Raw genomic sequence first — 26,693 nt, 5'->3', positions numbered from 1 at the left:
TATACTGGAGTCTCAGATATACATTAAACTCACACGGCCTGATGTGAGTCCTTGCCCTCAGAGGGTAATGTCCTGTATGGATGGTGTCCTGTTGTTTTCAGCAGAGTTGTCCCCCGATGGGTGTGGTGTGTGAGTGTCTCCTCTCCCCGTATCCCAAATGACCAAAAAGCAATGTGCAAACCAAAAGTCAAAATGAATTAAAAGGTCTTTAATGGGTTAACAGTGAAGACATGTGCATACACTATGCATACATGTTGTGGTGCTTAAAAGGTATAAAACAATATATGACACGATAACACAACGAACTCAAACAGTATGTGATGTACTGAAGCAAACACAAAAAAGGACTCTCACACTAAACGAATATACAAAATCACTTGCCCAGCATCATCCGCTCAGAGCACTCCTGCACGATCTCCTCCTCCGTTTTTTTGCTCCAACTGGCGCGACCGGGCAGCGGAACCGGAAAGGGGGATCTGAACCGGATGTCCTGCAGTGTGCTGGGTCCCTCTGTCAATGAGCTCCGGCAGGGAACTACGCGTTTCGCAATAAGCTTCGTCAGGTTCCTGCGGATGCTCATTGTGTGCTGCATTTATAGGTTGCCCCCATTAGTTTAATTGGAGAAACACCTGGATTAGGGGCATGGTTTAAATTTAGACGGTTATATCTCTTTATAGGAGCTACCTTTGGAAGCCCCTAATGTCAGGGATAGTGATATGTGCCTGTACATATAAATAATGGGTTAGATAAGCATATATTAAAATTAGATAAGCATATATTAAAATAAATCAATACATTATAAAAACTACATTTAAAAAATACTTAGAGATGATCATTGTATTTGTCCTTAGAAGCATTTTAAGTTTAATAAAAAACGGTGGAAATTGGAATTTGATTGGGTTATTTGTGTGATTTGGAATCTTTTAGTTCCTCCGTGTGCAGTATTTTTAAAACCATTCTCTGTTGGTTAAAATCTTTACATATGTAATACAATAGTGCCACCATGTGGCTGGATGTGAAAATTACCTCAACACTGTCATAACCTAATGGTAAAAGTTAAGCAATCTTGGTAGTGTGGCACACATCCCTTTAAAGTAACTTAAAAATGTGCCAGAGTGTATTACAGCAAAAAATATATTTATGTGACAAAAGTTATAACGAATTACATATTTGACGGAAAAAAATATAATATTATTATTATCAAGATGGTTAAAAAACCTTACTGTTTATAGCCACTACATCTGACATAAGGGGTAGAACAACCTAGGCACCCAAAATCTTGGTTTCCTCATTCAGCTATCTAAAATGTACCACTCAATATCTCCGTGTTAGTTAAAAGATATTTCATTTGTAATACAATGCTGCCACCAAGTGGCCGCATATCGAAATTGCTACTTCAAAACCCTAATATTATCTCTACCACACTGTGGATAGTGCGGTATTCAGTTAAGTGTAGAGTCATTGTTTAAAATATATTGCAAAAGTATATTCCAGCGGATGACGAGAGTATATCAAATATGCATGAGCATGGGTTTACACAGACATTTGATATTAGAAAAATACTTGTATAGGTGATTTCGACGCGGAGCTCTCATGTGGTGAAAAAGTTCAAAATGTTCAAAACGTATAGTCCAGATTCTTCATAACTCCTTTCTAACTTCAATTCATGTTGCAGAGGTTGTCGCGATAGTATGTATCATTTCTGGTCCTCAAGGGTTGGTTCGAGTAGATTCATATTTGGGACGTGCGCCCTATTGGAGATTGGAGAGGAAGTGGATCAGTGTGTGTTAAAACAAAGAGGTAGATGTAAATGAAATTTAACAAAATAAAATAAAATAGTAGATGTTATAGAATAGTAGATGTTTATAAAATATTAAAAAATAAAAGTTGTTTAAAAATTGTTTAAAAATGGGGGATTTGGAGCAGATTGATGGGTTCAGATTGATGGGTGTTCAGAGAAAGGCTGCAATGTCTATCTCTACATTGAGGCCTGTGGGTACCAGGCTTTTCAATTTGTAGATCCAAAACGTTTCTTTTCTTGATAGAGATGTCAGTCTGTCGCCTCCCCTCCAATGTGGGGGGACTACTTCAATGCCCCTAAATTCAAGGCCCGACGGATCTCCTTGGTGATGTAGTGCGAAATGCTTAGAGACACTATGTGTCATTAGTTTCCGTCTGATATTCCCTTATATTCCCATATATTCGTTTAGTGTGAGAGTCCTTTTTTGTGTTTGCTTCAGTACATCACATTGTGTTATCGTGTCATATATTGTTTTATACCTTTTAAGCACCACAACATGTATGCATAGTGTATGCACATGTCTTCACTGTTAACCCATTAAGACCTTTTAATTCATTTTGACTTTTGGTTTGCACATTGCTTTTTGGTCATTTGGGATACGGGGAGAGGAGACACTCACACACCACACCCATCGGGGACAACTCTGCTGAAACAACAGGACACCATCCATACAGGACATTACCCTCTGAGGGCAAGGACTCACATCAGGCCGTGTGAGTTTAATGTATATCTGAGACTCCAGTATATGAGTCTGTATTTACCCACACCAGTCATCGTTGAGGGAGAGACACCACACAAGCCCGTGTGAGTCACTGGATCCATATATTCTATGTATTCTGTGATTAGTTAGTGGGAACCCACCATCCATCCCACCACCGTCCACTCCTACCCCACCCCCCTACTCCCCCTTCCCACTCCCCCCCTCCCCTTTTTTTCCCCCCAATCCCCCAATGTGGACATGATACACTAATATCGTGTTTTATTCTTTTATTCTTGTCTTAATACTGCATCCGGATCCACTATATCCGTGAGGTCCACGAGGTCGCGCTGACCATCTCACACCACTACTGCCACGCTGAGAAGGACACGGGATTCCCTTCTCCAAGGTCAAGCAGCAACCACAAAATCAACTAAAAGGGCCAGTATATGTTTTTCTACACACCCTTTTGCACCACAAACACCAAAATCATATTTTAAATTTTATCATTTTTTAACAGAGTAAGGCGTTACAACAACTTTTTAAGCCACAAAATTTAGGGAGCGCCCCAGTCCAAATAACCTCCAGACTTCTCTAATCCCATCCTGGTGGCAGCACCCCACATTAGAAATCTCAACATGGAAGTAGCAACCATAGAGATAGAAGATATGGTCGAAATCAAGGAGAGTGTTTTCACAAAAAGAATTTTTAGAAGTAACAACATAGAGAACAAAATGAGAGAAATTGAGTCAGCGGAAATGGGAGACTTAGAAACAATAAATAATGAATTCGATAAACTAGAGAATTTACTTAAGAAGGAGACCAAAAAGGTCTGGGACAAAGTCTACCTAGAAAAATACATTGACATCAAACGTATTCCTAGGGGTTTACAGGTTTGATAAAAAATCATCCTTTGAATTAGCAGATGTAGAATACAATGTACAATGGGAGGAAGCTATGGATGCCTGTTCATTCACTTTAATGAAACTTATCATTAAACACCATACAAAGACACTAATAGAAATTGACCGAGAAGTCACACTAATTCAGAAAAGATTAGAAACCTCTATAGATAATCCCACCTTCATAAGTAGGGACAGAAAACTAGCGGATGAAATAGACGCCATAGAAAAAAACCTGATAGAGTCAAAGAACAAAAAATTCAGACGAGACGAGGAAGATTATGTAGTGGGGTCAAACCCCAAATGGCAACGGGTCTCACTAGTCCCACCTAGCACCCCAAGGGATAGGAAAATGTTCGAATATAGGAGTAGAGAAGATAGTAATAAAAACCAGAATTCAAGATCCAACACATTAAGCTATCCAACGAATCCAGAGAGGCATAAGAACTATCCCAAATATGAAAACAATAAGAATGTATCATTTAATAAAGAGGCTAGACAAATTCCATCAAGAAGGCAGGAGGCGGGTGTCCTAGAAACCCCTAGAGAGAATAAAGAAACTAAAACGCACACTATTGAAGACACAGGAAGCCACAAAAGGGACGAGGCAAAGAAAAATGATAGAGACAGAGAAGAACATTGGCAGGACAATAAATACTATTCTAAAGCAAAAGAGTATCACGAAAGGTATCACACTGCTAAGCCAACAACATATAACTACAGAACTAGATCACCACTTGAACGCCGTGATAACAGGTATGAGAAAGAAAGGAGCAGAGATAGGGACCACAGATCACCTTACAAACACTATGGGTCAAATCGGGAATACAGAGAGAGACGCTATGAGAGAGAAGAAAGCCAAAGGAGACACTACCGGTCACCCCACAAACAATATAGGGACCAGAGCCCAAGACGGGAACGCAAATCACCTTACAGGGAACAGAGGCAAACATACAGAGAAAGACATGATAAGGAGCAAGGTCACGTGAGAGAACAACGATCACCCAGACCACATACAGGTCATTTTTTAGAACAGGCCCAAGTAGCAAAACCACCACCAATAGCCACCCAGAATAGCACTCTAGTGGTAGAAGAACAGAAAGAAATAGAAACACCAAACACAAAACTCAGAAAAAGACCACACGAGGAAAGCGGGGAGGAAGAAGGACACAGGAAAAGAGCAGCGATGTAAACAATATATTTAATCTAAGTAAAAAAGAACTCAACATAGATGAATGTAAGCTTATAAAAAAGGGGCTGAATTTCGCGCCAGTTGCTAAGGCGAATAGTTTTAATCTGTATATAGACGCACACAAATACATCAGACAGCTTACGTTTAAAAAAAAATTCTTTCCAAAGACGCACAAACTAGGGAGATAGTAAGTAATGATATGAACATAAACATAGAGAGTGATTTTAAACATTCAAATCTTAAAAACAAGTCCAAATTCTATCCTAGCTGGGCAAAAGGCCATAATCTAGAAGTGTTCCACCAAAAAATCCAGGAAGACTTTGACAAACTGACCTCAGGTACGACAAAGATAACGAAGAACAATTTAACACTAAAAGAGAAAATCGCTTTGCAAAACTTAGAGAAAGATAAGGATATCATATTCAAACAAGCAGACAAAGGGGGGGGGTTGTCATTATGGACACTGAATATTATAAGGGAGAAGCAGAGAGGATATTATCTGACGACATCACCTATGCACGTCTTAAGACGAATCCGCATAAAGAATTCTGTATAGAATTCCTCACCCTACTAGACAAAGGCAGTACAACAGGAGTCCTAAATGAAAAAGAATACGACTATTTAAATATAAAATTCCCAGTTATGCCGATATTTTATTTTTTACCCAAAATACATAAGGATATTAAAGCACCACCAGGGAGACCCATCATCTCTGGGATAGGCTCACTCACGTCGCGACTATCGGAATATATAGATGGTTTTCTACAACCATATGTTGCGGAGATGCGGTCCTATCTAAGAGATACCACGCAAATTCTTAATGTATTAGAACAGGTAATTTGGCAAGATGACTACAAAATCTGCACTTGTGATGTAACTTCATTATACACATCCATAAAACACGACGATGGAATTGAAGCCATCAATAGGACATTAACAAAAGACCCAACTGTTAAAATAGAACAAAGACGCTTCATTTTAGAAAGTATCAATTTTATTCTGAAGCATAACCTTTTTAAATTTGATGGAACATATTTCCTACAAAAATGTGGCACAGCGATGGGTACGAAATTCGCACCAAGTTATGCCAATCTGTTCATGGACAATTGGGAGACCGATACCATCTGGTCAGAGCATGAATTTGGTGCGGATCTCGTGCTGTGGCGAAGATACATCGATGATGTGTTTTTCATCTGGAAAGGTAGTAGTGAAAACTTGAACCATTTCTTAAACTATATTAATACTAATGAGAGGAACTTGGCTTTTACAACTTGCATAGGAAATAACACGGTAGACGTCTTAGACCTTACTATTTACATAGAAGACACCAAACTAAAGACTAAAACTTTCTTCAAAAAAGTGGACTGTAACAACTACCTACTTAACACTAGCTGCCACCACAAAAAATGGTTAAAGAACATACCCCCAGGACAGTTTCGTCGAATTAGGAGAAACTGTAGCGATGACCATATTTATAGGGAACAATCCAATATTCTTAAGAAGCGTTTCATTGCTAAAAACTATGATAACGATAAGATGGATATAGCAATAAGAGAAGTAGGGGAGCTCAAACGTAGTGAAATCCTTAAAACTAATCCACCTAAGCCCAAAGAAGAGTTCAGCATCGCTTTCTTAACACAGTTTAGTCAGGATGCAGGAAGCATACAACAGATCCTGAATAAACACTGGCATCTCCTACAGGGAGACCCCACCCTGAAAGAGTACCTCCCAGAAAAACCGAAAGTCATCTATAAAAGGGCAGATAACATCAAAAGAAAGTTAGCACCAAGCCTCTTTAGAATGGAGAATAGAACAACAGGCCAGGACTCAAACTGGCTACAAACAGCCAAAGGTTTCCATAGATGTAATACATGCAAAGCATGCAAACAGGGAAGTAAGGAAAAAATTCAGTTCAGCTCTCATACAACAGGAGAACAGTTCAAAACCGGCAGCTTCATTAATTGCAAATCAGAATTCGTAGTCTACCTTTTAAACTGCCCCTGTGGACTCTAATATGTAGGGCGCACCAGTCGACCCCTGCGGGTGCGTATTTTGGAACACCTAGGGAATATCAGACGGAAACTAATGACACATAGTGTCTCTAAGCATTTCGCACTACATCACCAAGGAGATCCGTCGGGCCTTGAATTTAGGGGCATTGAAGTAGTCCCCCCACATTGGAGGGGAGGCGACAGACTGACATCTCTATCAAGAAAAGAAACGTTTTGGATCTACAAATTGAAAAGCCTGGTACCCACAGGCCTCAATGTAGAGATAGACATTGCAGCCTTTCTCTGAACACCCATCAATCTGCTCCAAATCCCCCATTTTTAAACAACTTTTATTTTTTAATATTTTATAAACATCTACTATTCTATAACATCTACTATTTTATTTTATTAAATTTCATTTACATCTACCTCTTTGTTTTAACACACACTGATCCACTTCCTCTCCAATCTCCAATAGGGCGCACGTCCCAAATATGAATCTACCTCGAACCAACCCTTGAGGACCAGAAATGATACATACTATCGCGACAACCTCTGCAACATGAATTGAAGTTAGAAAGGAGTTATGAAGAATCTGGACTATACGTTTTGAACATTTTGAACTTTTTCACCACATGAGAGCTCCGCGTTGAAATCACCTATACAAGTATTTTTCTAATATCAAATGTCTGTGTAAACCCATGCTCATGCATATTTGATATACTCTCATCATCCGCTGGAATATACTTTTGAAATATATTTTAAACAATGACTCTACACTTAACTGAATACCGCACTATCCAGTGTGGTAGAGATAATATTAGGGGTTTGAAGTAGCAATTTCGATATGCGGCCACTTGGTGTCAGCATTGTATTACAAATAAAATATCTTTTAACTAACACGGAGATATTGAGTGGTACATTTTAGATAGCTGAATGAGGAAACCAAGATTTTGGGTGTCTAGGTTGTTCTACCCTTATGTCAGATGTAGTGGCTATAAACAGTAAGGTTTTTTAACCATCTTGATAATAATAATATTATATTTTTTCCGTCACATATGTAATTCGTTATAACTTTTGTCACATAAATATATTTTTTGCTGTAATACACTCTGGCACATTTTTAAGTTACTTTAAAGGGATGTGTGCCACACTACCAAGATTGCTTAACTTTTACCATTAGGTTATGACAGTGTTGAGGTAATTTTCACATCCAGCCACATGGTGGCACTATTGTATTACATATGTAAAGATTTTAACCAACAGAGAATGGTTTTAAAAATACTGCACACGGAGGAACTAAAAGATTCCAAATCACACAAATACCCCAATCAAATTCCAATTTCCACCGTTTTTTATTAAACTTAAAATGCTTCTAAGGACAAATACAATGATCATCTCTAAGTATTTTTTAAAATGTAGTTTTATAATGTATTGATTTATTTTAATATATGCTTATCTAATTTTAATATATGCTTATCTAACCCATTATTTATATGTACAGGCACATCTCACTATCCCTGACATTAGGGGCTTCCAAAGGTAGCTCCTATAAAGAGATATAACCGTCCTTTTTTGTGTTTGCTTCAGTACATCACATACTGTTTAGTTCATTGTGTTATCGCGTCATATATTGTTTTATACCTTTTAAGCACCACAACATGTATGCATAGTGTATGCACATGTCTTCACTCTTAACCCATTAAAGACCTTTTAATTAATTTTGACTTTTGGTTTGCACATTGCTTTTTGGTCATTTGGGATACGGGGAGAGGAGACACTCACACACCACACCCATCGGGGGACAACTCTGCTGAAACAACAGGACACCATCCATACAGGACATTACCCTCTGAGGGCAAGGACTCACATCAGGCCGTGTGAGTTTAATGTATATCTGAGACTCCAGTATATGAGTCTGTATTTACCCACACCAGTCAGCGTTGAGGGAGAGACACCACACAAGCCCGTGTGAGTCACTGGATCCATATATTCTATGTATTCTGTGATTAGTTAGTGGGAACCCACCATCCATCCCACCACCGTCCACTCCTACCCCACCCCCCTACTCCCCCTTCCCACTCCCCCCCTCCCCTTTTTTTCCCCCCAATCCCCCAATGTGGACATGATACACTAATATCGTGTTTTATTCTTTTTTTCTTGTCTTAATACTGCATCCGGATCCACTATATCCGTGAGGTCCACGAGGTTCGCGCTGACCATCTTCACACCACTACTGCCACGCTGAGAAGGACACGGGATTCCCTTCTCCAAGGTCAAGCAGCAACCACAAAATCAACTAAAAGGGCCAGTATATGTTTTTCTACACACCCTTTTGCACCACAAACACCAAAATCATATTTTATATTTTATCATTTTTTAACAGAGTAAGGCGTTACAACAACTTTTTAAGCCACAAAATTTAGGGAGCGCCCCAGTCCAAATAACCTCCGTGACGGGGTGACTGACTGGGGTGACTGACTGGGGTGACACACACACACACTCTCCCATGCATGCATGCACACACATACACACACTCTCCCATGCATGCACACGCACACACACACGACAGGTGGTAGAAGAGGAAAGGCCGCACGACCGAGCACCACCACTGACCCGCTCGCTCCCCCCCCCCCCCCCGCGACCATCTCCCGCCCTGCGCGGACAGCCACGGGACAGTGGAGAAGCGGAGACAAAGTAGGTAAGGGGGGAAAACCCCCGCTACCATCTCCAGCCCCGCGCAGGGATCAGGCGAAGCGGCGCGGAAAGCCGGGGTAAGCGTGGAACACCCCCACTACCATCACCCGCCCCCCAAGGGTATCGCGGGGAACATCCCCACTACCATCACCAGCCCCGCCGCGGGTATCGCGGGAAGCCGGGGAACACCCACTACCATCACCCAAGGATCGGGGGAAGCCGGGGGGGGGGGGGGGGGGGGGGGGGAGAAGGGGGGGGACACCTCTGCCCCGCGCGGGAAGCCGGGGTAAGCGGGGGCCGGGGAGAGAAGGGGGAACACCCACGCTACCATATCCAGCCACGCGCGGGTATCGGGGGTTGGGGGGAGAAAGGGGGAACTGCAGGAGGCAGGGAAGGAGCAGAGGGGATGGAGGATTGGAGAGTACTTACGCTCGTACTCTCCAACAGATCTCCGGCCAGAAAAAATGGCCATTCGTTGGGGGCCGGCTCATATAGAGCCTGGCCGCGCGCCCACAAAGCCTGGGAGCGCGCGCCAATCAGCAGTCAGGTAGGGGGAGTTTTTTTTTTGTGTTTGTTTCAGGCAGCTAGAGCGGGAAAATTTCAGCGCGAGCAGGGAAATTTAAAAAAATAAACACGTGTGCTGCTTGGGCCAATATTTACTCGCCCAGGGGTTAAATCCACCCGCCCCGGGCGTGTAAATGTATAGGATTGTCGAACACTGTATATATATATATATATATATATATATGTGTGTGTGCGTGTGCGTTTGTGTGTGCTTGTGTGTGTGTGTGCGTGTGCGTTTGTGTGTGTGTGTGTGTGTATGAGCAGAGCAGTGACGTCACCAGCTCCCCAAGCAGGAGCGCCGGGTGTCCTGGCTATTTCGCAAGCTCACGCGGGGAGTGCTGCGGGCAAGTTGAGCGCGCTTCAAAGTCTCTTTTTTTTAAAGCCTGGGTGAAAACTAAACTCGGCAAGCACAGCGCGGTCAGCACGCTCAGCGCTAGCGTGGCCGCAGCCTAAGTGATGAGTAAAATACTTTCCCGCAGCTCCTGCGCTGACTCGCTTGCTACATACAGTTGCTTGCTTGCTGGATAGCGCAGTTGTGGGGATAATAATGCCGCGGCCGTGGGTTTGATCCCCACACCGGCCATTCTGCAGCTTTCTTTGCATTTGTTCTGTGTTTTATAAAAGGTTACGAGGATGTAAAAGTTTAAATTGATAAACATACCATGAATCGCTCCCTAGGGTCGTCTCAATCAGCGCTGCTCCCTTCCCCCGTTACCACACGAGAACGCTGGGAAATTAAGGGATTTATCTCAGTATAGTGAAATATTAGGAACATTTTGTATGGAGCAGAATAATTAGCACAGGGAAAATAACAGGAAAATAAAGCCCATCATAAGCACAATTTTTCAAATATTTAATCTACATTCTTAGGCCGCGCATATAGTACTGGCGACGTCGCCCGAAAACAGAAGCATTGCCGCCGCGTGCACTTATAGTGCCCGCTACGGCGACAAAGCGACGTCGCCGTTGCGGAAACTGGTAGCCGGCAAAATTAGATTTTTCAAGGGCCGTCACGTCACGTCACTTGAACAAATCAAATTGCCGGAATCCCGCACTGCCGCCGCCCGGCGAAACATAACTTTTGCCGGTGGCGACGGCGTCGTCACCCGTCTTGTCGCCATCGACGGCACTATAGGAACAGCCTTAATCATTTCTTCTCTCCCTTACTGTGCCTCTCTCTCCCCCTCACTGTGCCTCTCTCTCCCCATCACTGTGCCTCTCTCTCCCATCACTGTGCCTCTCTCTCCCATCACTGTGCCTCTCCCGCTCGCCTCACTGTGCCTCTCCCCCTCCCCTCACTGTGCCTCCCCCCGTCCCCTCACTGTGCCTCTCCCGTCCCTCTCCTCCTCCCCTCACTGTGCCTCTTTTTCCCCCTCCCCTCACTGCGCACCTCTTCCCCCTCCCCTCACTGCGCCTCTCTCCCCCTCCCCTCACTGCTTCTATACCCCCTTCCCCCACTCCCCTCACTGTGCCTCTCCCCCTCCCCTTGCTGCGCCTCTCTCCCCCTCCCCTCACTGTGCCTCTCTCCTCCCTCCCCTCACTGTGCCTCTCACCCCCTCCCCTGACTGTGCCTCTATCCCCCCCTCACTGTGCCTCTATCCCCCCCTCACTGTGCCTCTATCCCCCCCTCACTGTGCCTCTATCCCCCCCTCACTGTGCCTCTATCCCCCCCTCACTGTGCCTCTCTCCTCCCTTCCCTCACTGTGCCTCTCTCCTCCCTCCCTTCACCCCCTCCCCTCACTGTGCCTCTCACTCCCCTCCCCTCACTGTGCCTCTCCCCCCCTCACTGTGCCTCTCCCCCCTCCCCTCACTGTGCCTTTCCTCCTTCCCTCACTGTGCCTCTCTCCTCCTTCCCTCACTGTGCCTCTCTCTCTCCTCCATCCCTCACTGTGCCTCTCTCCTCCCTTCCCTCACTGAGCCTCTCTCTCTCCTCCATCCCTCACTGTGCCTCTCTGCTCCTCCCCTCACTGTGCCTCTCCCCCCTTTCCTCACTCTCCCCTCCTTTCACTGTGCCTCTCTCCCCCTCACTGTGCCTCTCTCCCCTCTCCGTGCCTCGCTCCCCTCTCCCTGTGCCTCTCCCCTCCCCGTGCTTCTCCCCCTCCCCTCACTGTGCCTCTTTCCCCTCCCCTCCCCTCACTGTGCCTCTCCCCCTCCTCATTGTGCATTCCTCCCCCCTCCCCTCACTGTGCCTCTCTCTCCCCATTCCCTCACTGTGCCTCTCCCCCTTTCCTCACTCTCCCCCTCCCCTCACTGTGCCTCTCTCCCTCCCCTAAATGTGCCTCTCTCCCCTCACTGTACCTCTCCCCCTCCCCTCACTGTGCCTCTCTCCCTCCCCTCACTGTGCCTCTCTCCCCTCACTGTGCCTCTCCCCCTCCCCTCACTGTGCCTCTCTCCCCCTTCCCCTCACTGTGCCTCTCTCCCCTTCCCCTCACTGTGCCTCTCCCCCCTCCCCTCACTGTGCCTCTCCCCCCTCCCTCACTGTGCCTCTCTCCCCTCACTGTGCCTCTCCCCCCTCCCCTCACTGTGCTTCTCTCCCTTCTCCTCACTGTGCCTCTCTCCGCCCCTCCCCTCACTGTGCCTCTCTCCCCACCTCACTGTGCCTCTCTCCCCCTCCCCTCACTGTGCCTCTCTCCCCTCTCCCCCTCACTGTGCCTCTGTCCCCCCGTCCCCTCACTGTGCCTCGCTCCCCCCTCCCCTCACTGTGCCTCTCTCCCCCACTCCCCTCACTGTGCCTCTCTCCCCCCTTCCCTCACTGTGCCTCTCTCCCCTCCTTCCCCACACTGTGCCTCTCTCCCCTCCTTCCCCACACTGTGCCTCTCCCCCGCTCCCCTCACTTTGCCTCTCTCCCCCCCTCACTGTGCCTCTCTACCCCCTCCCTCACTGTGCCTCTCTCCCCCCTCACTGTGCCTCCTCCCCCCTCCCCTTCACTGTGCCTCTCTCCCCTCTCCGTGCCTCGCTCCCCTCTCCCCGTGCCTCTCCCCTCCCCGTGCCTCTCCCCTCCCCGTGCCTCTCCCCTCCCCGTGCCTCTCCCCTCCCCGTGCCTCTCCCCTCCCCGTGCCTCTCCCCTCCCCGTGCTTCTCCCCCTCCCTCACTGTGCCTCTTTCCCCTCCCCTCCCCTCACTGTGCCTCTCTCCCCCTCCTCATTGTGCATTCCTCCCCCCTCCCCTCACTGTGCCTCTCTCTCCACATTCCCTCACTGTGCCACTCCCCCCTTTCCTCACTCTCCCCCTCCCCTCACTGTGCCTCTCTCCCTCCCCTAAATATGCCTCTCTCCCCTCACTGTGCCTCTCCCCCTCCCCTCACTGTGCCTCTCTCCCTCCCCTCACTGTGCCTCTCTCCCTCCCCTCACTGTGCCTCTCTCCCCTCACTGTGCCTCTCTCCCCTCACTGTGCCTCTCTCCCCTCACTGTGCCTCTCCCCCTCCCCTCACTGTGCCTCTCTCCCCTTCCCCTCACTGTGCCTCTCCCCCCTCCCCTCACTGTGCCTCTCCCCCCTCCCCTCACTGTGCCTCTCTCCCCTCACTGTGCCTCTCCCCCCTCCCCTCACTGTGCTTCTCTCCCTTCTCCTCACTGTGCCTCTCTCCGCCCCTCCCCTCACTGTGCCTCTCTCCCCACCTCACTGTGCCTCTCTCCCCCCTCCCCTCACTGTGCCTCTCTCCCCTCCTCCCCTCACTGTGCCTCTGTCCCCCCGTCCCCTCATTGTGCCTCGCTTCCACCTCCCCTCACTGTGCCTCTCTCCCCCACTCCCCTCACTGTGCCTCTCTCCCCCCTCCCCTCACTGTGCCTCTCTCCCCCCTTCCCTCACTGTGCCTCTCTCCCCTCCTTCCCCACACTGTGCCTCTCTCCCCTCCTTCCCCACACTGTGCCTCTCCCCCGCTCCCCTCACTTTGCCTCTCTCCCCCCCCTCACTGTGCCTCTCTCCCCCCTCCCCTCACTGTGCCTCTCTCCCCCCTCACTGTGCCTCCTCCCCCCTCCCCTCACTGTGCCTCTCTCCCCTCACTGTGCCCCGCTCCCCTCACTTTGCCTCTCTCCCCCTCACTGTGCCTCTCTCCCCCCTCCCCTCACTGTGCCTCTCTCCCCCCTCACTGTGCCTCCTCCCCCCTCCCCTCACTGTGCCTCTCTCCCCTCTCCCCTCACTGTGCCTCTCTCCCCCACTCCCCTCACTGTGCCTCTCTCCCCTCCCCTCACTGTGCCTCTCTCCCCTCCCCTCACTGTGCCTCTCTCCCCCACTCCCTCACTGTGCCTCTCTCCCCTCCCCTCACTGTGCCTCTCTCCCCCACTCCCCTCACTGTGCCTCTCTCCCCCCTCCCCTCACTGTGTCTCTCCCCCCCCTCACTGTGCCTCTCCCCCCCCTCACTGTGCCTCTCCCCCTCCCCTCCCTTCACTGTGCCTCTCTCCCCTTCCCCTCACTGTGCCTCTCCCTTCCCCTCACTGTGCCTCTCCCCCCTCCCCTCACTGTGCCTCTCCCCCCTCCCCTCACTGTGCCTCTCCCCCCTCCCCTCACTGTGCCTCTCCCCCCTCCCCTCACTGTGCCGCTCCCCCATCCCCTCACTGTGCCTCTCCCCCCTCCCCTCACTGTGCCTCTCTCCCCTCCCCTCACTGTGCCTCTCCCCCTCCCCTAACTGTGCTTCTCTCCCTTCTCCTCACTGTGCCTCTCTCCCCTCTCCCCTCACTGTGCCTCTCTCCGGCCCTCCCCTCACTGTGCCTCTCTCCCCCCTCCCCTCACTGTGCTTCTCTCCCTTCACTCACTGTGCCTCTCTCCGCCCCTCCTCTCACTGTGCCTCTCTCCCCCCCCTCCCTTCACTGTGCCTCTCTCCCCTCCTCCCCTCACTGTGCCTCTGTCCCCATCCCCTCACTGTGCCTCGCTCCCCCCTCCCCTCACTGTGCCTCTCCCCCACTCCCCTCACTGTGCCTCTCTCCCCCCTCCCCTCACTGTGCCTCTCTCCCCCCTCCCCTCACTGTGCCTCTCTCCCCTCCTTCCCCTCACTGTGCCTCTCTCCCCCACTCCCCTCACTGTGCCTCTCTCCCCTCCCCTCACTGTGCCCCGCTCCCCTCACTTTGCCTCTCTCCCCCCCTCACTGTGCCTCTCTCCCCCTCCCCTCACTGTGCCTCTCTCCCCCTCCCCTCACTGTGCCTCTCTCCCCCCCTCACTGTGCCTCCTCCCCCCTCCCCTCACTGTGCCTCTCTCCCCTCTCCCCTCACTGTGCCTCTCTCCCCCACTCCCCTCACTGTGCCTCTCTCCCCTCCCCTCACTGTGCCTCTCTCCCCTCCCCTCACTGTGCCTCTCTCCCCCACTCCCCTCACTGTGGCTCTCTCCCCCCTCCCCTCACTGTGTCTCTCCCCCCCTCACTGTGCCTCTCTCCCCTCACTGTGCCTCTCCCCCTCCCCTCCCCTCACTGTGCCTCTCTCCCCTTCCCCTCACTGTGCCTCTCTCCCCTTCCCCTCACTGTGCCTCTCTCCCCTTCCCCTCACTGTGCCTCTCTCCCCTTCCCCTCACTGTGCCTCTCCCCCCTCCCCTCACTGTGCCTCTCCCCCCTCCCCTCACTGTGCCTCTCCCCCCTCCCCTCACTGTGCCTCTCTCCCCCCTTCCCTCACTGTGCCTCTCCCCCCTCCTCACTGTGCCTCTCCCCCCTCCTCACTGTGCCTCTCCCCCCTCCTTCCCCTCACTGTGCCTCTCTCCTCCACTCCCCTCACTGTGCCTCTCTCCTCTCCCCTCACTGTGCCCCGCTCCCCTCACTTTGCCTCTCTCCCCCCCTCACTGTGCCTCTCTCCCCTCCCCTCACTGTGCCTCTCTCCCCCACTCCCCTCACTGTGCCTCTCTCCCCCACTCCCCTCACTGTGCCTCTCTCCCCCACTCCCCTCACTGTGCCTCTCTCCCCCACTCCCCTCACTGTGGCTCTCTCCCCCCTCCCCTCACTGTGGCTCTCTCCCCCCTCCCCTCACTGTGTCTCTCCCCCCCCCCTCACTGTGCCTCTCTCCCCTCACTGTGCCTCTCCCCCCTCCCCTCCCCTCACTGTGCCTCTCTCCCCTTCCCCTCACTGTGCCTCTCCCTTCCCCTCACTGTGCCTCTCCCTTCCCCTCACTGTGCCTCTCCCCCTCCCCTCACTGTGCCTCTCCCCCCTCCCCTCACTGTGCCTCTCCCCCCTCCCCTCACTGTGCCCCTCCCCCCTCCCCTCACTGTGCCTCCCCCCCCCTCACTGTGCCTCCCCCCCCCTCACTGTGCCTCTCTCCCCCTTCCCTCACTGTGCCTCTCCCCCCTCCTCACTGTGCCTCTCTCCCCTCCTTCCCCTCACTGTGCCTCTCTCCTCCACTCCCCTCACTGTGCCTCTCTCCCTCCCCTCACTGTGCCCCGCTCCCCTCACTGTGCCTCTCTCCCCCCTCCCCTCACTGTGCCTCTCTCCCCCCCTCACTGTGCCTCCTCCCCCCTCCCCTCACTGTGCCTCCTCCCCCCTCCCCTTACTGTGCCTCTCTCCCCTCTCCCCTCACTGTGCCTCTCTCCCCTCCCCTCACTGTGCCCCGCTCCCCTCACTTTGCCTCTCTCCCCCCCTCACTGTGCCTCTCTCCCCCCTTCCCTCACTGTGCCTCTCTCCCCCCTCACTGTGCCTCCTCCCCCTCCCCTCACTGTGCCTCCTCCCCCCTCCCCTCACTGTGCCTCTCTCCCCTCTCCCCTCACTGTGCCTCTCTCCCCTCCCCTCACTGTGCCCCGCTCCCCTCACTTTGCCTCTCTCCCCCCCTCACTGTGCCTCTCTCCCCTCCTCCCCTCACGGTGCCTCTGTCCCCCCCTCCCCTCACTGTGCCTCGCTCCCCCCTCCCCTCACTGTGCCTCTCTCCCCCCTCCCCTCACTGTGCCTCTCTCCCCCACTCACCTCACTGTGCCTCTCTCCCCCCTCCCCTCACTGTGCCTCTTTCCCCCACTCCCCTCACTGTGCCTCTCTCCCCCCTCCCCTCACTGTGCCTCTCTCCCCCTCCCCTCACTGTGTCTCTCTCCCCTCTCCCCTCACTGTGCCTCTCCCCCCCCCCCCCCCCCCCTCACTGTGCCTCTCTCCCGCCTCCCCTCACTGTGCCTCTCTCCCCTCACTGTGCCTCTCCCCCTCCCCTCCCCTCACTGTGCCTCTCTCCCCTCACTGTGCCTCTCCCCCCTCCCCTCACTGTGCTACTCTCCCTTCTCCTCACTGTGCCTCTCTCCGGCCCTCCCCTCACTGTGCCTTTCTCCCCATCACTGTGCCTCTCTCTCCCCATCACTGTGCCTCTCTCTCCCCATCACTGTGCCTAACTCTCCCCATCACTGTGCCTAACTCTCCCCATCACTGTGCCTAACTCTCCCCATCACTGTGCCTCTACCGCTCCCCTCACTGTGCCTCTCCCCCCTCCCTCACTGTGCCTCTCTCCGCCCCTCCCCTCACTGTGCCTCTCTCCCCCCCCTCACTGTGCCTCTCTCCCCCCCTCACTGTGCCTCTCCCCCCCTCCCCTCACTGTGCCTCTCTCCCCTCCTCCCCTCACTGTGCCTCTGTCCCCCCCTCCCCTCACTGTGCCTCGCTCCCCCCTCCCCTCACTGTGCCTCTCTCCCCCACTCCCCTCACTGTGCCTCTCTCCCCCCTCCCCTCACTGTGCCTCTCACCCCTCCCCTCACTGTGCCTCTTTCCCCCACTCCCCTCACTGTGCCTCTCTCCCCCCTCCCCTCACTGTGCCTCTCTCCCCCTCCCCTCACTGTGTCTCTCTCCCCTCTCCCCTCACTGTGCATCTCCCCCCCTCACTGTGCCTCTCTCCCCCCTCACTGTGCCTCTCTCCCCCCTCACTGTGCCTCTCCCCCTCCCCTCCCCTCACTGTGCCTCTCTCCCTTCCCCTCACTGTGCCTCTCCCCCCTCCCCTCACTGTGCCTCTCCCCCCTCCCCTCACTGTGCCTCTCTCCCCTCACTGTGCCTCTCCCCCCTCCCCTCACTGTGCTTCTCTCCCTTCTCCTCACTGTGCCTCTCTCCCCTCTCCCCTCACTGTGCCTCTCTCCGGCCCTCCCTCACTGTGCCTCTATCCCCCCCCCTCACTGTGCCTCTCTCCCCCCCCTCACTGTGCCTCTCTCCCCCCCTCCCCTCACTGTGCCTCTCTCCCCCCCTCCCCTCACTGTGCCTCTCTCCCCCCCCCCCTCCCCTCACTGTGCCTCTCTCCCCCCCTCCCCTCACTGTGCCTCTCTCCCCCCTCCCCTCACTGTGCCTCTATCCCCTCCTCCCCTCACTGTGCCTCTCTCCCCCTTCCCTACATACAGTTGCTTGCTTGCTGGATAGCGCAGTTGTGGGGATAATAATGCCGCGGCCGTGGGTTTGTTCCCCACACCGGCCATTCTGCAGCTTTCTTTGCATTTGTTCTGTGTTTTATAAAATGTTATGAGGATGTAAAAGTTTAAATTGATAAACATACCATGAATCGCTCCCTAGAGTCGTCTCAATCAGCACTGCTCCCTTCCCCCGTTACCACACGAGAACGCTGGGAAATTAAGGGATCTATCTCAGTATAGTGAAATATTAGGAACATTTTGTATGGAGCAGAATAATTAGCACAATTTTTCAAATATTTAATCTACATTCTTAGGCCGCGCATATAGTACTGGCGACGTCGCCCGAAAACAGAAGCATTGCCGCCGCGTGCGCTTATAGTGCGCACTACGGCGACAAAGCGACGTCGCCGGTTCGGAAACTGGTAGCCGACAAAATTAGATTTTTCAAGGGCCGTCACGTCACTTGAACAAATCAAATTGCCGGAATCCCGCACTGCCGCCGCCCGGCGAAACATAACTTTTGCCGGTGGCGACGGCGTCGTCACCCGTCGTGTCGCCATCGACGGCACTATAGGCACAGCCGTAATTTTTTTTTCTCTCCCTTACTGTGCCTCTCTCTCCCCATCACTGTGCCTCTCTCTCCCCATCACTGTGCCTCTCTCTCCCCATCACTGTGCCTAACTCTCCCCATCACTGTGCCTAACTCTCCATCACTGTGCCTAACTCTCCCCATCACTGTGCCTCTACTGCTCCCCTCACTGTGCCTCTACTGCTCCCCTCACTGTGCCTCTCCCCCCTCCCCTCACTGTGCCTCTCATGCGTCCCCTCGCTGTGCCTCTCCCCGTAACTCTCCTCCCTCCCCTCACTGTGCCTCTTTTTCCCCCTCCCCTCACTGCGCACCTCTTCCCCCTCCCCCCACTGCGCCTCTCTCCCCCTCCCCTCACTGCCTCTATACCCCCCTTCCCCCAGTCCCCTCACTGTGCCTCTCCCTCCTCCCCTTGCTGCGCCTCTCTCCCCCCTCCCCTCACTGTGCCTCTATCCCCCCCCTCACTGTGCCTCTATCCCCCCCCTCACTGTGCCTCTCTCCTCCCTTCCCTCACTGTGCCTCTCTCCTCCCTCCCCTCACTGTGCCTCTCCTCCTTCCCTCACTGTGCCTCTCTCTCCTCCTTCCCTCAATGTGCCTCTCTCTCCCCCTCCCCTCACTGTGCCTCTCTCCTCCCTTCCCTCACTGAGCCTCTCTCTCCTCCATCCCCTCACTGTGCCTCTCTCCCCCTCCCCTCAATGTGCCTCTCCCCCCTTTCCTTACTCTCCCCTCCTTTCACTGTGCCTCTCTCCCCCTCACTGTGCCTCACTCCCCTCTCCCCTCACTGTGACTCGCTCCCCTCAATATGCCTCGCTCCCCTCTCGCTGTGCCTCTCCCTTCCCCGTGCCTCCCCCTCCCCTCACTGTGCCTCTCCCCCCCCCTCACTGTGCCTCTCTCCCCCCCCCTCACTGTGCCTCTCTCCCCCCCCCTCACTGTGCCTCTCTCCCCCCTCCCCTCACTGTGCCTCTCTCCCCTCCCCCCCTCACTGTGCCTCTCTCCCCCCCTCCCCTCACTGTGCCTCTCTCCCCCCCTCCCCTCACTGTGCCTCTCTCCCCCCTCCCCTCACTGTGCCTCTATCCCCTCCTCCCCTCACTGTGCCTCTATCCCCTCCTCCCCTCACTGTGCCTCTCTCCCCCTTCCCTACATACAGTTGCTTGCTTGCTGGATAGCGCAGTTGTGGGGATAATAATGCCGCGGCCGTGGGTTTGATCCCCACACCGGCCATTCTGCAGCTTTCTTTGCATTTGTTCTGTGTTTTATAAAAGGTTACGAGGATGTAAAAGTTTAAATTGATAAACATACCATGAATTGCTCCCTAGGGTCGTCTCAATCAGCGCTGCTCCCTTCCCCCGTTACCACACGAGAACGCTGGGAAATTAAGGGATCTATCTCAGTATAGTGAAATATTAGGAACATTTTGTATAGAGCAGAATAATTAGCACAATTTTTCAAATATTTAATCTACATTCTTAGGCCGCGCATATAGTACTGGCGACGTCGCCCGAAAACAGAAGCATTGCCGCCGCGTGCGCTTATAGTGCGCGCTACGGCGACAAAGCGACGTCGCCGGTTCGGAAACTGGTAGCCGGCAAAATTAGATTTTTCAAGGGTCGTCACGTCATGTCACTTGAACAAATCAAATTGCCGGAATCCCGCACTGCCGCCGCCCGGCGAAACATAACTTTTGCCGGTGGCGACGGCGTCGTCACCCGTCGTGTCGCCATCGACGGCACTATAGGCACAGCCTTAATTTTTTTCTCTCCCTTACTGTGCCTCTCTCTCCCCCTCACTGTGCCTTTCTCCCCATCACTGTGCCTCTCTCTCCCCATCACTGTGCCTCTCTCTCCCCATCACTGTGCCTCTCTCTCCCCATCACTGTGCCTCTCTCTCCCCATCACTGTGCCTAACTCTCCCCATCACTGTGCCTCTACCGCTCCCCTCACTGTGCCTCTCCCCCCTGCCCTCACTGTGCCTCTCCCCCGTCCCCTCGCTGTGCCTCTCCCATGTCCCTCTCCTCCCTCCCCTCACTGTGCCTCTTTTTCCCCCTCCCCTCACTGCGCACCTCTTCCCCTCCCCCCACTGCGCCTCTCTCCCCCTCCTCCCACTGCGCCTCTCTCCCCCTCCCCTCACTGCCTCTATACCCCCTTCCCCCAGTCCCCTCACTGTGCCTCTCCCCCCTCCCCTTGCTGCGCCTCTCTCCCCCCTCCCCTCACTGTGCCTCTATCCCCCCCTCACTGTGCCTCTCTCCTCCCTTCCCTCACTGTGCCTCTCACCTCCCTCCCCTCACTGTGCCTCTCTCCTCCCTCCCCTCACTGTGCCTCTCACCCCCCTCCCCTAACTGTGCCTCTCCCTGTCCCCTCACTGTGCCTCTCCCTGTCCCCTCACTGTGCTTCCCCCCCCTCAATGTGCCTCTCTCCTCCCTCCCCTCACTGTGCCTCTCCTCCTTCCCTCACTGTGCCTCTCTCCTCCGTCCCTCAATGTGCCTCTCTCCCCCCCTCCCCTCACTGTGCCTCTCTCCTCCCTTCCCTCACTGAGCCTCTCTCTCCTCCATCCCTCACTGTGCCTCTCCCCCCTTTCCTCACTCTTCCCTCCTTTCACTGTGCTTCTCCCCCCCCTCACTGTGCCTCTCTCCTCCCTCCCCTCACTGTGCCTCTCCTCCTTCCCTCACTGTGCCTCTCTCTCCTCCTTCCCTCAATGTGCCTCTCTCCCCACCTCCCCTCACTGTGCCTCTCTCCCCCTCTCCCCTCACTGTGCCTCACTCCTCCCTTCCCTCACTGTGCCTCTCTCCCCCTCCCCTCACTGTGCCTCTCCCCCCTTTCCTCACTCTCCCCTCCTTTCACTGTGCCTCTCTCCCCCTCACTGTGCCTCTCTCCCCTCTCCCCTCACTGTGACTCGCTCCCCTCAATATGCCTCGCTCCCCTCTCGCTGTGCCTCTCCCTTCCCTGTGGCTCTCCCCCTCCCCTCACTGTGCCCCTCTGCCCCCTCACTGTGCCTCTCTCCCCCCTCCCCTCACTGTGCCTCTCACCCCCTCCCCTCACTGTGCCTCTATCCCCCCCTCACTGTGCCTCTATCCCCCCCTCACTGTGCCTCTCTCCTCCCTTGCCTCACTGTGCCTCTCTCCTCCCTCCCCTCACTGTGCCTCTCACCCCCCTCCCCTCACTGTGCCTCTCCCTGTCCCCTCACTGTGCTCTCCCCCCCTCACTGTGCCTCTCTCCTCCCTCCCATCACTGTGCCTCTCCTCCTTCCCTCACTGTGCCTCTCTCTCCTCCTTCCCTCAATGTGCCTCTCTCCCTTCCTCCCCTCACTGTGCCTCTCTCCTCCCTTCCCTCACTGAGCCTCTCTCTCCTCCATCCCTCACTGTGCCTCTCTCCCCCTCCCCTCACTGTGCCTCTCCCCCCTTTCCTCACTCTTCCCTCCTTTCTCTGTGCCTCTCTCCCCCTCACTGTGCCTCTCTCCCCTCTCCCCTCACTGTGCCTCGCTCCCCTCAATATGCCTCGCTTCCCTCTCCCTGTGCCTCTCCCCTCCCCGTGCCTCTCCCCCTCCCCTCACTGTGCCTCTTTCCCCTCCCCTCCCCTCACTGTGCCTCTCTCACCCTCCTCATTGTGCATTCCTCCCCTCTCCCCTCACTGTGCCTCTCTCTCCCCATTCCCTCACTGTGCCTCTCCCCCCTTTCCTAACTCTCCCCCTCCCCTCACTGTGCCTCTCTCCCTCCCCTCACTGTGCCTCTCCCCCCTCCCCTCACTTTGCCTCTCTCCCCTCCCCTCACTGTGCCTCTCTCCCCTCCCCTCCCCTCACTGTGCCTCTCTCCCCTTCCCCTCACTGTGCCTCTCCCTCCTCCCCTCACTGTGCCTCTCCCCCCTCCCCTCACCGTGCCTCTCTCCCCTCACTGTGCCTCTCCCCCTCCCCGTGCTTCTCTCCCTTCTCCTCACTGTGCCTCTCCCCCCCCTCACTGTGCCTCTCTCCCCCCCCCTCACTGTGCCTCTCTTTCCCCCCTCTGCTCACTGTGCCTCTCACCCCTCCTCCCCTCACTGTGCCTCTGCACCCCCCTCCCCTCACTGTGCCTCGCTCTCCCCTCCCGTCACTGTGCCTCTCTCCCCTCCTCCCCTCACTGTGCCTCTGTACCCCCCTCCCCTCACTGTGCCTCGCTCCCCCCTCCCCTCACTGTGCCTCTCTCCCCCACTGTGCCTCTCTCCCCCCTCCCCTCACTGTGCCTCTCTCCCCCCTCCCCTCACTGTGCCTCTCTCCCCCCTCCCCTCACTGTGCCTCTCTCCCCTCCTTCCCCTCACTGTGCCTCTCTCACCCACTCCCCTCACTGTGCCTCTCTCCCCTCCCTGTGCCTCTCTCCCCTCCCCTCACTGTGCCCCTCTCCCCTCACTTTGCCTCTCTCCCCCCTCCCCTCACTGTGCCTCTCTCCCCCCCCCTCACTGTGCCTCCTCCCCTCTCCCCTCATTGTGCCTCTCTCCTCCCTCCCCTCACTGTGCCTCTCCTCCTTCCCTCACTGTGCCTCTCTCTCCTCCTTCCCTCAATGTGCCTCTCTCCCCCCCTCCCCTCACTGTGCCTCTCTCCTCCCTTCCCTCACCCTTCCCTCCTTTCACTGTGCTTCTCCCCCCCTCACTGTGCCTCTCTCCTCCCTCCCCTCACTGTGCCTCTCCTCCTTCCCTCACTGTGCCTCTCCTCCTTCCCTCACTGTGCCTCTCTCTCCTCCTTCCCTCAATGTGCCTCCCTCCCCCCCTCCCCTCACTGTGCCTCTATCCCCCCTCACTGTGCCTCTATCCCCCCCTCACTGTGCCTCTATCCCCCCCTCACTGTGCCTCTCTCCTCCCTTCCCTCACTGTGCCTCTCTCCTCCCTCCCCTCACTGTGCCTCTCACCCCCCTCCCCTCACTGTGCCTCTCCCTGTCCCCTCACTGTGCTCTCCCCCCTCACTGTGCCTCTCTCCTCCCTCCCTTCACTGTGCCTCTCTCTCCTCCTTCCCTCAATGTGCCTCTCTCCTCCCTTCCCTCACTGAGCCTCTCTCTCCTCCATCCCCCACTGTGCCTCTCTCCCCCTCCCCTCACTGTGCCTCTCCACCCTTTCCTCACTCTTCCCTCCTTTCTCTGTGCCTCTCTCCCCCTCACTGTGCCTTTCTCCCCTCTCCCCTCACTGTGCCTCGCTCCCCTCAATATGCCTCGCTTCCCTCTCCCTGTGCCTCTCCCCTCCCCGTGCCTCTCCCCCTCCCCTCCCCGTGCCTCTCCCCCTCCCCTCACTGTGCCTCTTTCCCCTCCCCTCCCCTCACTGTGCCTCTCTCCCTCCCCTCACTGTGCCTCTCCCCCCTCCCCTCACTTTGCCTCTCTCCCCTCCCCTCACTGTGCCTCTCCCTCCTCCCCTCACTGTGCCTCTCCCCCCTCCCCTCACCGTGCCTCTCTCCCCTCACTGTGCCTCTCCCCCCTCCCTCACTGTGCTTCTCTCCCTTCTCCTCACTGTGCCTCTCCCCCCTCCCTCACTGTGCCTCTCTCCCCCCCCTCACTGTGCCTCTCTTTCCCCCCTCACTGTGCCTCTGTACCCCCCTCCCCTCACTGTGCCTCGCTCTCCCCTCCCGTCACTGTGCCTCTCTCCCCTCCTCCCCTCACTGTGCCTCTGTACCCCCCTCCCCTCACTGTGCCTCGCTCCCCCCTCCCCTCACTGTGCCTCTCTCCCCCACTCCCCTCACTGTGCCTCTCTCCCCCCTCCCCTCACTGTGCCTCTCTCCCCCCTCCCCTCACTGTGCCTCTCTCCCCCCTCCCCTCACTGTGCCTCTCTCCCCCACTCCCCTCACTGTGCCTCTCTCCCCTCCTTTCCCTCACTGTGCCTCTCTCCCCCACTCCCCTCACTGTGCCTCTCTCCCCTCCCCTCACTGTGCCTCTCTCCCCTCCCCTCACTGTGCCCCTCTCCCCTCACTTTGCCTCTCTCCCCCCTCCCCTCACTGTGCCTCTCTCCCCCCCCTCACTGTGCCTCCTCCCCCCTCCCCTCACTGTGCCTCTCTCCCATCTCCCCTCACTGTGCCTCTCTCCCCCACTCCCCTCACTGTGCCTCTCTCCCCTCCCCTCACTGTGCCTCTCTCCCCCACTCCCCTCACTGTGCCTCTCTCCCCCCTCCCCTCACTGTGCCTCTCTCCCCCCTCCCCTCACTGTGCCTCTCTCCCCCCTCCCCTCACTGTGCCTCTCTCCCCCCTCCCCTCACTGTGCCTCTCTCCCCCCTCCCCTCACTGTGCCTCTCTCCCCCTCCCCTCACTGTGTCTCTCTCCCCTCTCCCCTCACTGTGCCTCTCCCCCCCCTCACTGTGCCTCTCTCCCCTCACTGTGCCTCTCCCCCTCCCCTCCCCTCACTGTGCCTCGCTCCCCCCCTCCCCTCACTGTGCCTCTGTACCCCCCTCACCTCACTGTGCCTCGCTCCCCCTCCCCTCACTGTGCCTCTCTCCCCCACTCCCCTCACTGTGCCTCTCTCCCCCCTCCCCTCACTGTGCCTCTCTCCCCCCTCCCCTCACTGTGCCTCTCTCCCCCCTCCCCTCACTGTGCCTCTCTCCCCTCCTTCCCCTCACTGTGCCTCTCTCCCCCACTCCTCTCACTGTGCCTCTCTCCCCTCCCCTCACTGTGCCCCACTCCCCTCACTTTGCCTCTCTCCCCCCTCCCCTCACTGTGCCTCTCTCCCCCCCCCTCACTGTGCCTCCTCCCCCCTCCCCTCACTGTGCCTCTCTCCCCCACTCCCCTCACTGTGCCTCTCTCCCCTCCGTGTGCCTCTCTCCCCCACTCCCCTCACTGTGCCTCTCTCCCCCCTCCCATCACTGTGCCTCTCTCCCCCCTCCCCTCACTGTGCCTCTCTCCCCCTCCCCTCACTGTGTCTCTCTCCCCCTCCCCTCACTGTGTCTCTCTCCCCTCACTGTGTCTGTCTCCCCTCACTGTGTCTGTCCCCCCCCTCACTGTGCCTCTCTCCCCCCTCCCCTCACTGTGCCTCTCTCCCCTCACTGTGCCTCTCTCCCCTTCCCCTCACTGTGCCTCTCTCCCTTCCCCTCACTGTGCCTCTCCCCCCTCCCCTCATTGTGCCTCTCCCCCCCTCCCCTCACTGTGCCTCTCCCCCCTCCCCTCACTGTGCTTCTCTCCCTTCTCCTCACTGTGCCTCTCTCCGCTCCCCTCACTGTGCCTCTCTGCGGCCCTCCCCTCACTGTGCCTCTCTCTCCCCCCCTCACTGTGCCTCTCTCCCCCCCCTCACTGTGCCTCTCTCCCCCCTTCCCTCACTGTGCCTCTATCCCCTCCTCCCCTCACTGTGCCTCTATCCCCTCCTCCCCTCACTGTGCCTATCTCCCCCTTCCCTACATACAGTTGCTTGCTTGCTGGATAGCGCAGTTGTGGGGATAATAATGCCGCGGCCGTGGGTTTGATCCCCACACCGGCCATTTTGCAGCTTTCTTTGCATTTGTTCTGTGTTTTATAAAAGGTTATGAGGATGTAAAAGTTTAAATTGATAAACATACCATGAATCGCTCCCTAGGGTCGTCTCAATCAGCGCTGCTCCCTTCCCCCGTTACCACACGAGAACGCTGGGAAATTAAGGGATCTATCTCAGTATAGTGAAATATTAGGAACATTTTGGATGGAGCAGAATAATTAGCACAATTTTTCAAATATTTAATCTACATTCTTAGGCCGCGCAAATAGTACTGGCGACGTCGGCCGAAAACAGAAAACAGAAACAGAAACAGAAGCATTGCCGCCGCGTTGCGGAAACTGGTAGCCGGCAAAATTAGATTTTTCAAGGGTCGTCACGTCACTTGAACAAATGAAATTGCCGGAATCCCGCACTGCCGACGCCCGGCGAAACATAACTTTTGCCGGTGGCGACGGCGTCGTCAACCATCGTGTCGCCATCGACGGCACTATAGGCACAGCCTTAATTTTTTTCTCTCCCTTACTGTGCCTCTCTCTCCCCCTCACTGTGCCTCTCTCCCCATCACTGTGCCTCTCTCCCCATCACTGTGCCTCTCTCTCCCCA

At 54.8% G+C, this 26,693-nt stretch overlaps 1 long non-coding RNA gene across 1 annotated transcript; it reads right to left on the bottom strand.

Annotated features, from left to right (window-relative positions):
* Positions 1 to 1,274: 1,274 nt before the first annotated feature.
* On the bottom strand, positions 1,275 to 26,293 carry LOC142478304 (uncharacterized). Its single transcript, XR_012793052.1, has 5 exons — positions 26,176 to 26,293; positions 19,994 to 20,059; positions 18,252 to 18,317; positions 10,506 to 10,571; positions 1,275 to 1,751 (listed from the first exon to the last, which is right to left on the bottom strand). It is a non-coding gene; the product is annotated as an uncharacterized LOC142478304 (long non-coding RNA).
* Positions 26,294 to 26,693: the final 400 nt, after the last annotated feature.

This window comes from Ascaphus truei, unplaced genomic scaffold (assembly GCF_040206685.1).
Source record: "Ascaphus truei isolate aAscTru1 unplaced genomic scaffold, aAscTru1.hap1 HAP1_SCAFFOLD_2375, whole genome shotgun sequence".
In the NCBI taxonomy this organism is placed as follows: domain Eukaryota; kingdom Metazoa; phylum Chordata; class Amphibia; order Anura; family Ascaphidae; genus Ascaphus; species Ascaphus truei.
This window is presented reverse-complemented; position numbering and strand designations above follow the sequence as displayed.